Here is a 13,282-nt window from a genome sequence, read left to right as displayed (position 1 = left end):
GCCATAGACAATAGAGAAGGGAGATGCATAAGTAGATTTGTGGAAAGCGTTGCTGTGTACAAATTGGGCCCAAGGTAGGAGCTCTGCCCAGTCATCTTGATTTGCGGAAGAGAACATTCTGAGGAAGGTCTCCAAGTTTTGATTGACATGCTCAATCTGTCCGTTGGATTGAGGGTGATAGGAAGATGATAGATTTAACTGAATGCCAAGGAGTTTACAAAGTGCTCGCCAGAATTTAGAAACTAATTGAACTCCTCGATCTGAAACAATGTCAGTAGGTCAGCATGAAGCCGAAAAATCTCCTTGATGAACTGTAGGGCTAGAACCGGAGAGGAAGGAAGGCCAATGAGTGGAACGAAATGGGCCATCTTCGAAAACCAATCTACCACGACCCAGATGATATAATGTTCTTACTGGGTGGTAGGTCAGTAATAAAGTCCATGCTGATGTGTGTTCATGGTCTATCCGGAATAGATAAGGGAATTAGCTGACCAGCTGGAGACTGGCGGGGGACTTGTGTTGGCTACAGGTGCTGCATGAAGTAACGAATTCCTTAACATTGAGGTGGAACTTAGGCCACCAGAAATTTAGAGAGGTTATTTTGGTGGTTTTACGAATATGGCCAGCAAAACGAGTGGAGTGGAACCACATCAGGAGTTTCTTCTGGAGGCCGGGTGGAAGAAAAGTTTTTCCAGGCGGAGGTAAACAGGCATTAGTCAGAATAGAGGAAAGCAGACACTTGGGATCCAAAATAGGGCGAGATGGTGTCTCCTCGATATTGAAATCAAGAAGGAAAGCCCGAGATAGGGCGTCAGCATGTTTGTTTTTCTCTCCAGGTTTGAATGTGATGCGGATATCAAAACGAGAAAAGAAGAGTGACCATCTTGGCTTGCCTGGGGTTTAGACACTGAGCTGACTGCAGATAAAGGAGATTCTTATGATCTGTAAAAATAGTAACTGGATGTCTAGCACCTTCCAACAAGAAGCGCCACTCTTCTTTCTAGGGCAGTTTTAATGATCAGTAACTCCTTGTCTCTGATAGCATAATTTTTCTCCACAGGTAAAAACTTCCTGGAGAAGAATGCACAGGGATGAAAAAGGTTGAGATGAGATTTCTGTGACAGGACAGCCCCAACTCCCACATTGGAGACATCAATCTCGAGGAAGAATGGTAGAGAGGTGTTGGGTTGCTGGAGAATAGGTACAGAAGAAAATGCTTTCTTGAGGAATTCAAAACCCTCCAAGGCATCCGGAGACCAGGATTTGGGGTTGGAGCCCTTCCACGTGAGTGACACGATAGGTGCCACAATTGTAGAGTAACCCTTAATAAAGCGTCGATAGTAATTCAAGAATCCTAGAAAACGTTGTACGGGTTTCAAACCGAGAGGAAGAGGCCACTCAAGAATTGCACGCACCTTCTCCGGATCCATTTGTAAACCGGTGCCTGAGACTATGTAGCCAAGGAATGACATCCAAGGTTGTTCGAAGAAGCATTTTTCAAGCTTACAAAAGAGTTGATTCTTGCGGAGTCGTGAGAGAACTTCTGCCACATGTATGCGGTGGGAGCTGAGATTGGTTGTCCAATAGAAAGCATGCAGAGGACATAGAGGATCGAGTCCGCGCATGCACAGCCCCGAAAACAGGATGCCTACAGCCAGAGCGCAGAGATCAGTGGGAGGCAGGTAAGTGTGTCGGAATACGGTTGTAGAAACCGAAGGTCCGCCATGTGACAATATGCTATTAATTACATTTTTTCAATCACCATGTTACAGCAAATTATGCTCCAAACAAGTTGAAGTTCCCTGTTCATAAGTGAAACTAAACCTCGAAAAATATTTTCACATGTTGCCGACGATGGTACATATATGGACAACTACATAGTGCCCCTACTATACTACTTTTAGCCATTTTATATTGTACGCTAAGTGTCATAGCTTTGGGTGGCATTGCAAAGGGTAAGAGATGCTTATGCTGAAATGGAAGGTGGCATTGAGAAAGGAAGTGATATCTAAAATGTTGAGAGAGATTGCAAGAGATGCAATTAAATACTGTGTCATGGGCACAAAATATTATAGTTACACCTCTAGCAAAGCATTTTCATTATTTACAATTTTCATTCATTTTTCTACTTAGAAGCCAAAGTATCAACACACTGTACTCGTTACAAATCTTTCTGCTTCAAACATTTTTCCCTGTTATAGTAACAGGTCCATCAAGTTCAAGCTTTCCAGGGGCAAACACAGGACTTCTAGAAGGGGGTTTCCAAGTACTATATTCTGGAGCAAAGCAAAAAAAAAAAAAACTTGCCAAAGTAAACATACAAGAGACACTTTTTTGCAGTCAAATAGTTTCATTGTAAATAACAAGTGTGGTTGAGTCACAAAGTGTTGCTTATTCACCAATGTCCAACCATATTTTCCTCCATTTTACAGTCACCCACAATGTCTGGTCATATTTCCTCATGTCTTCTACACTGTGCCAAATTTGAATTTGCTACCACTTTCCACCCATATTATATTGCCGTCATGGATCCACAATGTCAAAATATATCACTTTCATACACACAAATATAATGGACCATAAAATACAAAGACTTATGCTGTTTATATACATCTATCTTGTCCGATTGTTGATCTGCTTTGTACCTCCATTTCTGTTATTGCTCCACTTTCTAGGCAGCTGCAGTAGTGTCATAATGATGTTCTGATATTATAGTTTCAGCAGAAATTGCTGCCAGACCACTACAATATTATAGTGCAGAGTATGGCTGTTAACTGTGTAGTACATATATTGTTTATTACAATGCTATACAATCCTTGGCCTGTGTCCACCCATACTCTCCGCATTAGAGTGCTGTAATAGGTCAGCGAGAGCTTCTGCAATAGTACATAACTGAAATCATAGGTGGTGTTAGGGATATAAGCTTTGGTGGAGTGAGCAACCTAATATTACAGTCACCTATGTGGAAAAAATTATATTTGCCTCTTTGTCAGTCCAGTCCTGCAGACAGATCATGCGATTCAAAAGCAAGGGGATTTCATACATGGTACGGTGGAAGGCAAAACAAAGTCCCCAGTATGACAGTTGTCAGTTTAGACTCACAGGCTGGAAAACTTTCTGAATCCAAAAATGGCAATCATATAAATTCCCTGAATCATTTATATCCATTATGTCCTTTGCTACTTAAATTTACATTTCTTGTAAGAAGGGCATGAATTCATTTTTTAATTCCATTAGTGAATTTGCCATTACCAACTTATTTGGTAAAGAATTCCATGCTTAACTACCCTTACAGTAAACAACCTTATACTTTGCTAATGTTGAAACTTATGTTCTCTTCATTTACATTTGATGACCCCTTGTCATTAACAATGGTTATAATACCACTATATTACTTACAATGATACTATGTATACATCACAAGCATTATCCACTTTTGTGTGAATATCATTAGTCTTTGCAGCTGCTGACTGGCACTGTGTACTGCTACTTAGCTTTCAATCAACTAGTGATAAGAAGACAATCTCCATTTCAGATTTAACCAGTTGTATTCCATTTACTGTACAAGTAGCAAAAATATTAACCTAGGCTACCCAACATTTATCTACATTGAAGTGAATAACACTTTATCTGTCATTTTACAGCTAAGTTTTGTCTACCTGATTCTGTAGCAGGTTACTAACTCTGTCTGTTTTTTCACTGTGAAGATCCTTTTTTAACTCAACTCTTCATAACAACTGATCATATGTGTTAGACATGGCCATTAAACCATGCTGACACAATATTATCATATTTAATTATTATTTATTTCTACTATTTCAGATTTGCGTCAATTTTGTTCTCTTATAAAAGATTTGTGTCACATATACTTTATGCCAGTCTAAAAACATCAATGTTTCTCTGAGCTGCTTAAATCTGCCTTTGTTAATTATGTAGCTTTTGTAACTCCCTTAGAAAATGTTTTATTGAAACTCCAGTCAAATGTCACTATTTTGTGTTCCTTATTTTCCAAATGTCCCCTCACCTATACATAGATATAATAGATGTCATAAGATAGTTAGTATTCAGTCCAGCATAGCTCCCCCTCTAGCTCGCTCTTCTGAAATATATACAAATTGGCCTAATTTGCCTATTAAAATATTAATAGTTGTATACTATATTCAAATGAATATACTATACTTTTCTACTAGTTTCATTGTCCCAATGTATATCTGGATAGTAAAAATCACTCATGAGGAGGACTACCTTTCAATTTGAAATTATAATTGAATTTCAGTACAATTATTTTTGCTAGGGGGACTTTTAACAAAATATAATCAGTACTTCACTGGTGTTGTTTTCTTCAACTCTACCCACTCTTAAGGACTTTACATTCTCATAAATTTCACAAATATCCTCTTGCTGGGCATCTCTTAAACATGTCTTTGTATATACACAAACCCCTCCCTGATACTCAACTTTTCTATGCTTCCCAAATAATTCTACACACTTCTTTATACCCTCTTCTAACTCCCATTCCAGTCCTCTCCTTTATCTCTAGACCAAGCCCTGTACCCTGTCTATACTATCTTTCACACTGCTTCTAACTAGTTTCTTGTTTAAAAATTGCTATAGCCTTCTAACCATTTTCTTTCTAACATGATAGCACATATATTTTAATATACTACACTTTAACCACTTGAATACAACGTGTTAGCACTCGCACTATAGAACACTGGTTATTTTTAAAGAGGAACACTAAATGGCGGTTTTTTACTTATTTAAGGGTGATGTCATCAAATATGTTTCAAAATGCTGTCATTCAGGCAAGGCCGGAGCTACCATTAGGTTAACCTAGGGGTTGCCTATGTGGTTAGTTAGGTTAAAACACTAGATAAGTGACTCAGTGTCACTCAAGGGGAGGGGGGCAACACTTTTCAGTGGGGGTGCTCCCTTTGTTGCTCCCAGAGCTTGTTACAAAAAGACAGATTGCGCATAAGATGACCTAGTATAGATAAATATTATATGATAAAATCAACCAAAAAGGCAATAATAAGTATAAAATAGTATTTACTTCATATACAAACAATTAAAAAAATACCAATATTACACATGAACTAGTGCACAGGCTCAATGACCCATATAGGAAAAAATTCCACAGATATATCCTTTTATTCCACAGAACTATCGATGTTTCCAAAAAATGTCTTCAGACAATAAAGTGAAAGTTTTTAGTAACGATATGTATACAGAGGCTCCGTGATGCCAAATTCACACCAAAAGCTTCTGTCACTATCTGCTATTACTAGCGGACTCCTGTTCGTTTCAACTCTCCTGTGTTCATCGTGCCTGCACTCAGCTGATTCCTATCCGCTGCCTCCGTTACTACTACAGAGTTCCTGATCGTCTCAACTCTCCTGGGTTTATCGTGTCAGTTCTCCGCTACCTCCGTTACTACCACAGAGTTCCTGATCGTCTCAACGCTCCTGTGTTTATCGTGTCAGCTCTCCGCTGCCTCCGTTACTACTACAAGGTTCCAGACCGCCTCTACTCTCCCGTGTTCAGCGTGCCTTCTCTCCGCTGCCTCCACCACTTCTACTGGATACCAGCCAGCCTCAACTCTCCCGTGTTCTTCATGTTTCCAGTTCCACTTACTACTGCTTCCTGAGTATTGCTTCGTTTGATTCTGGATTGCCTGCTGTGCGCTGCACCAACCTGATTACCGCTTCCACCCTCCAGTGGTCTCTCCTCCTGCCGGCCTTCAGCCGTTCAGGTATCCCTGCACGTCTCTCTGACAGCCTGCTCTCCTGAACCGCGGTATGCATACTTTCCATAGACTTTGCTTTTGTATTGCATATCCATCTGGACTGAGTTGTGTTCTCCTCCGGAGCCTCCTATCCACTGAAGCTATTGTTACCATTGACTATGTTTCCTATTGCCTGGATAGCTATTGTGACTTTGTATACTTCAAGCAGTGCTTGTCAGTTATCGTTGTATTGTGGATATCATCGTGGGATCCAGTTCTGTGTGCCCCGTGTATACTCTGCTTTACATTCATCTCCTCGTGCCCCTCCTCACATATATATAGCAGTGGTACAACTTGCTGATGCAGACCACTGACTCCTGTTCCCTGTGACACCAGTTTCAAGTATCCTCTCACATAAGCAGTGGTACAACTTGCTATACGCAGACCACTGACTTCCCTGTTACCTACTTTCACCTGGATTCCATTCCTTCACTATAGACAGCAGTACAACTTGCTATACGCAGACCGCTGACTCTCACTACCTCCTCGCTACTCCTGGACATTCCTCCTCACTATAACAGTGGTACAACTTGCTATTCGCAGACCACTGACTTTCCTCACGTTTCCTTGTCCATCTGGTTCCTCGTGTACATTCATCTACCCATTACCAGTTGCTGCTAGTCATAGACTTTCCTCGAGCATTCTCTCACCATCTGCTGTTTCTCCTGTTCCGTTGTCACCCTGCTACCAGAGAACCATAGTACCAACTATATTACTCTGGTAAGTCCATCATCTGGTGATATCCTGAGCAAAGACTCCTAGTGCCCGTGACAGTAAGATCAGGCCATGACAGACCCAGGTGCGGAACCTACAGCTAAAGAGATGCTGCAGCATCTGGTTACCCGTATTGAACAACAGGATGTTCGCCAACAACATTTGCTGCAAAGTTGCCAGGCGTTAGCCTCCCAAAGAACGGCTGTGCAAAATATCACAGCTACTGTTGATGCTCCTGTGCCTTCCTCCGTTTCCCCAGTGCCATCCCAGGTGTCTATTGCTTCCACGCTTCACCTGCCTACTCCGTCAAAATATGATGGAGACCCCAAAACATGCAGGGGTTTTCTAAATCAATGCTCAGTTCATTTTGAGCTTCAACCTCACAATTTCTCTACTCATCGTTCCAGAGTGGCCTATCTCATTTCCTTGTTTTCCGGACAAGCTCTCGCATGGGCTTCCCCTCTGTGGGAAAGAAATGATCCATTATTACAAGATAGTACCAAATTTATTTCCACGTTTCGAAGTGTATTTGATGAATCTGGTTGTGTTATTTCCGCTGCATCCAACATCCTCTGTCTACGTCAGGGTTCTCGTACTCTAGGCCAGTACGTTATTCAATTTCGGATATTAGCCTCTGAACTTCAGTGGAACACTGAAGCGTTAAGTGCCGCCTTCTGGCAGGGGCTTTCTGATAAAATTAAAGATGCACTGACTACTCAAGAATTACCTACTTCTCTAGAAGATTTGATTTCTCTTTGCCACCGTGTAGACATGAGATTTCGTGAAAGAGAGTCTGAAAAAACAACTTCATTTAAAGCACCTCTTCGCTCAAGTCCTCAAGTTCGCCCAGTTTCATCTCCGGTGATACCCATGGAGATAGGTCGCTCCAAATTAACTTCAGAGGAGAGGGACCGAAGAGTAAAAAATAGACTTTGTATCTATTGTGCTGATTCTACTCATATGCTCAATTCATGCCCTAAAAAATAGGGAAATGCCAGGCCCTAACCAGTTCTGGAGAGGTGAAGTTAGGGTCCCTGGAGTCCTCTCCATGTTCTACGAAATTAAAAGTTTGTGCTTTTGATGTTACAGTTTCCTTTGCTACCAAATCCTTTAAGTCCTAAGCACTTATTGACTCTGGAGCTGCAGGAAATTTTATTTCTAAATCCCTCGTGAATCAATGGTCCCTACCAGTGATTACTTTGAAAATACCTATTACTGTGACTGCTATCGATGGATCACGCATTATTAATGGTCTCATCACCCAGAGTACGTCTCCAGTAACCCTTCAAATTGGTGTATTACACCAGGAAGAAATTTCATTTTTAATTCTTCCTGTTACTACCAGTCCTATTGTATTAGGCCTTCCATGGCTTCCACGTCACTCTCCTCAGATTGACTGGCACACCCCTCAAGTTACGTCTTGGGGGCCTGAATGTCATCATCGTTGCCTCTCTCAAGTCGTTCCTCTCAAAATACAGCAATCCTCCATTTCACCTTGTTCACCGGGACTTCCTCCTCAGTATGCTTCTTTTGCCGATGTATTTGATAAAACTCAGTCTGAATGTCTTCCTCCTCATCGTTCGCGGGACTGTCCGATTGATCTTCAACCTGGCAAGACTCCTCCTAGGGGACGTGTGTATCCACTTTCGTTACCTGAAACTCAAGCTACATCTGAATACATCCAAGAGAATCTCCAGCGAGGATTTATTCGACCTTCTACCTCTCCCGCTGGAGCAGGGTTTTTCTTGGTAAAAAAGAAGGATGGGTCATTACGTCCCTGCATAGATTTCCGTGGACTTAACGCCATAACTATCAAAAATCGGTATCCCATTACATTAATTACTGAGTTATTTGATCGTATCAAGGGAGCCCGGATCTTTACCAAGTTGGATCTTCGTGGTGCCTACAATTTAATTTGAATCAGGTCCAGTGACGAATGGAAGACAGCTTTCAACACCAGAGACGGGCATTATGAATATTTAGTAATGCCCTTCGGGTTATGTAATGCCCCCGCTGTTTTCCAGGGTTTCATTAATGAGATCTTCCGGGACTTGTTATATGTTTGTGTCGTCGTCTAGCTGGACGACATATTGATCTTTTCGCAGGACCTGCCTTCTTATCATCAACATGTGGCAGAGGTCCTTTCCAGACTCCGGAAAAATTCATTATTCTGCAAGTTAGAAAAATGTTCATTCGAGTTGCCTCAGATTCCATTTCTGGGATATATTGTGTCCGGAGTTGGTGTTCAAATGGATCCAGAAAAGGTGAATGCTGTGTTACATTGGCCTCAGCCAACTACTCTTCGTGCAATTCAGCGTTTTGTAGGTTTTGCCAATTACGCTTCATTCAAGATTTTTCCTCGATTGCATCTCCTATTGTGGCCCTAACTCGTAAAGGGGCCAATACTAAACAATGGTCCTCTGAGGCTCTTCAAGCCTTCCAGTTTCTCAAAGAGTCCTTCTCCTCTGCTCCTGTTCTTCGACAGCCTGATGTGACGCTTCCCTTCTTCCTAGAGGTAGATGCCTCTAATGTTGGTTTAGGAGCCATTCTCTCCCAAAGATCGGAGCAACAAAAATTCCACCCTTGTGCCTTTTACTCTCGGGGTCTTGTGCCTGCGGAGAAGAATTATACCATTGGGGACAAGGAGTTGCTGGCTATAAAAGTAGCATTAGAGGAATGGAGATATTTGTTAGAGGGAGCTCGTCATCCTGTGACAATTTTTACTGATCATAAAAATTTGTCATATTTACAGTCTGCTCAATGTTTGAATCCTCGTCAAGCAAGATGGTCTCTTTTCTTTTCTCGTTTTGAACTAATCATAACCTTCAAACCAGCTGCAAAAAAAAAAAAAGCAGGCGCCCTATCTCAAGCTTTTGTGACGTCCTCAGACGTTAAAGATGGTCCCAACCACTCTATATTAGACCCCAAATGTGTTTCTCTGGCTGCTTTTTCCACTAAGGTGCTACCATTTGGGAGAACCCTCGTGCCTCCTGCTCTTAGGAAGAAAATCCTTTCGTGGTTTCACTCTTCTCGTTTTTCTGGACACTCTGGTGAACGCAAGACCTTTGAAAGTCTTTCTCGAAGTTACTGGTGGCCTTCTATGAGGAAAGATGTCAAAGATTTTGTGGCTGCGTGTGAATTGTGTTCCCAGTTTAAGACTCCCCGCAGAACTCCAGCGGGTTTGCTTCAACCACTACCCATTCCTTCCAAGCCGTGGACCCATATTAGTATGGACTTTGTTACTGATCTTCCTCCTAGTAAAAACTACAATACTATTTGGGTAGTGGTGGACAGATTTTCGAAGATGGCACATTTCGTTCCTTTGACCGGTTTACCTTCTTCATCTACTCTGGCTGATTATTTCATCAAAGAAATCTTCCGTATTCATGGATGTCCTTCCGAGATTGTTTCAGATAGAGGAGTACAATTCGTTTCCAGATTCTGGCGGGCCCTCTGTAAGACCTTGGGTATCCGATTATCACTCTCATCCTCCTACCATCCTCAATCTAACGGACAAACCGAAAGGGTCAATCAAGATCTTGAGACTTTTATAAGGATGTTCTCTTCAGCCAACCAAGACAACTGGGTAGATTTGCTTGCATGGGCTGAATTCGCTCAAAACAACATGTATCATGAATCATCTGCTAAAACTCCATTCTTTGTGGTTTATGGTCACCATCCGTCTTTTCCGAAATTTCCTGCCCTCCCTCCCACCCAAGTTCCTGCTGTAGAGACTGTTTGTCAGACCTTCAAAAATATTTGGTCTCAGGTCAAAACCTGTTTAAAGAAGACATCTGCCAGATATAAGTCTTTTGCAGATAAAAAGAGACGGGTTATTCCACCACTGAAAATCGGAGATCGTGTTTGGTTATCAACCAAAAATATTCGTTTGAAGGTCCCATCTATGAAGTTCGCTCCTTGTTTTATTGGTCCGTATAGGATCATTCAAGTGACAAATCCAGTTTGTTTCAAACTTCTACTACCTAAGAACCTTCGTATTTCCAATGCCTTCCAATGCCTTCCATGTGTCTTTGCTCAAACCTCTTATCATCAACCGTTTCTCGGTCCCTCCTTCAGCACCTCGGCTAGTTCAAATTCATCAAGAAGAGGACTTTGAGATTACTCATATATTGGATGCAAAAATTTTGCGAGGAGTTCTTAGTTTCCTCGTTCATTGGAAGGGCTTTGGTCCTGAGGAGCGGTCATGGATCAAAGCAGAAGATCTCAACGCTCCAGCTCTTCTTAAGAAGTTTTATTCCAAGTTTCCTGACAAATCCGGTTCCAGGTGTTCTGTGCCCACCTTTAAAAGGGGGGGTACTGTCACTCACCGGACTGTGAGTGCCATTTCCCGTGTGTTCAGGAACCGTGGCCGTCCGCCATCCTGAGGGTCTGCGCATGTGCAGCCCTTATCAAACCTTCAGTACCTGTTGCTTTTAATTGATTGCATGATCAGGCAACCCTCCCTATTTAAACCACCTGTGATCATTACCTGGTTGCCTGATCTTGGAGTCTCATTTCCCATGAGCCTCTGAAGGTGTTCCTGTGTTCCTCGTGTATTCAGCTCCTGCTGATTCCTGTTTACTGCTATTGTGGTTTCCAGACCACTTCAACCCTCCTGTGTTCATCTTGCCTGCACTCAGCTGATTCCTATCTGCTATTACTACCGGACTCCTGTTCGTTTCAACTATCCTGTGTTCATCGTGCCTGCACTCAGCTGATTCCTATCCGCTGCCTCCGTTACTGCTACAGAGTTCCTGATCGTCTCAACTCTCCTGGGTTTATCGTGTCAGCTCTCCGCTACCTCCGTTACTACCACAGAGTTCCTGATCGTCTCAACGCTCCTGTGTTTATCGTGTCAGCTCTCCGCTGCCTCCGTTACTACAACAAGGTTCCAGACCGCCTCTACTCTCCCGTGTTCAGCGTGCCTTCTCTCCGCTGCCTCCACCACTTCTACTGGATACCAGCCAGCCTCAACTCTCCCGTGTTCTTCATGTTTCCAGTTCCACTTACTACTGCTTCCTGAGTATTGCTTCGTTTGATTCTGGATTACCTGCCGTGCGCTGCACCAACCTGATTACCGCTTCCACCCTCCAGTGGTCTCTCCTCCTGCCGGCCTTCAGCCGCTCAGGTATCCCTGCACGTCTCTCTGACAGCCTGCTCTCCTGAACCGCGGTATGCATACTTTCCATTGACTTTGCTTTTGTATTGCATATCCATCTGGACTGAGTTGTGTTCTCCTCCGGAGCCTCCTATCCACTGAAGCTATTGTTACCATTGATTTTGTTTCCTATTGCCTGGATAGCTATTGTGACTTTGTATACTTCAAGCAGTGCTTGTCAGTTATCGTTGTATTGTAGATATCATCGTGGGATCCAGTTCTGTGTGCCCCGTGTATACTCTGCTTTACATTCATCTCCTCGTGCCCCTCCTCACATATATATAGCAGTGGTACAACTTGCTGACGCAGACCACTGACTCCTGTTCCCTGTGAGACCAGTTTCAAGTATCCTCTCACATAAGCAGTGGTACAACTTGCTATACGCAGACCACTGACTTCCCCGTTACCTTCTTTCACCTGGATTCCATTCCTTCACTATAGACAGCGGTACAACTTGCTATACGCAGACCGCTGACTCTCACTACCTCCTCGCTACTCCTGGACATTCCTCCTCACTATAGCAGTGGTACAACTTGCTATTCGCAGACCACTGACTTTCCTCATGTTTCCTTGTCCATCTGGTTCCTCGTGTACATTCATCTACTCATTACCAGTTGCTGCTAGTCATAGACTTTCCTCGAGCATTCTCTCACCATCTGCTGTTTCTCCTGTTCCGTTGTCACTCTGCTACCAGAGAACCATAGTACCAACTATATTACTCTGGTATGTCCATCATATGGTGATATCCTGGGCAAAGACTCCTAGTGCCCGTGACAGCTTCAGATGACAATTTGCCACGTAATGAATAAAGCGATAGGAGTGGTTGAATATACACCTCTCTAATAATGGTTATATCGCATTCATATGGCAGCGGTGGAAAACAAGTATATGTGACTTGTCCGCCGTTCGTATGTTAGTGTAGCCAATACAGAATAAGTCCAGCCATAGATAAGTAAATCGGGCTTACCCGCCTCGGCAATACGAATTGAAGATGTAGGTCCGCCGTCTCAGCGGCTATTCAGTCCAAATAGAAACTTGAATCTTGGTGCACACCAATAAATCCGTCCGGACAAACACAAATAGTGTGGAAAAGGTTCCTTATGAGAACTTGTATAAATGAATAGCACCTCTGGAGCCAATGTAACAAAGAGTCTTCACAATCAATGAGGCCAGAGAAAAAGAGTGTAAATACTCTGTGAAGCCAGCAATACCTTGCGACGCGTTTCGTCTGTCAGAGCAGACTTTATCAAGTCTGCTCTGACAGACGAAACGCGTCGCAAGGTATTGCTGTATATATATATATATATATATATATATATATATATATATAAAACCATTATTAGAGAGGTGTATATTCAACCACTCCTATCGCTTTATTCATTACATGGCAAATTGTCACCTGAAGCTTTTGGTGTGAATTTGGCATCACGGAGCCTCTGTATACATATCGTTACTAAGAACTTTCACTTTATTGTCTGAAGACATTTTTTGGAAACATCGATAGTTCCGTGGAATAAAAGGATATATCTGTGGAATTTTTTCCTATATGGGTCATTGAGCCTGTGCACTAGTTCATGTGTAATATTGGTATTTTTTTTAATTGTTTGTATATGAAGTAAATACTA

At 42.4% G+C, this 13,282-nt stretch overlaps 1 protein-coding gene across 3 annotated transcripts in view; it reads left to right on the top strand.

Moving 5' to 3' along the window:
* SHISA7 (shisa family member 7) overlaps positions 1-13,282 on the top strand; it is a 462,208-nt gene that overhangs the window by 270,897 nt on the left and 178,029 nt on the right. The gene's annotated exons all lie outside the window — the stretch shown is intronic.

Source organism: Mixophyes fleayi, chromosome 11 (genome assembly GCF_038048845.1).
Source record: "Mixophyes fleayi isolate aMixFle1 chromosome 11, aMixFle1.hap1, whole genome shotgun sequence".
In the NCBI taxonomy this organism is placed as follows: Eukaryota; Metazoa; Chordata; class Amphibia; order Anura; family Limnodynastidae; genus Mixophyes; species Mixophyes fleayi.
Note: the sequence above shows the minus strand (reverse complement) of the source record. Positions and strands in the feature narration are given on the sequence as shown.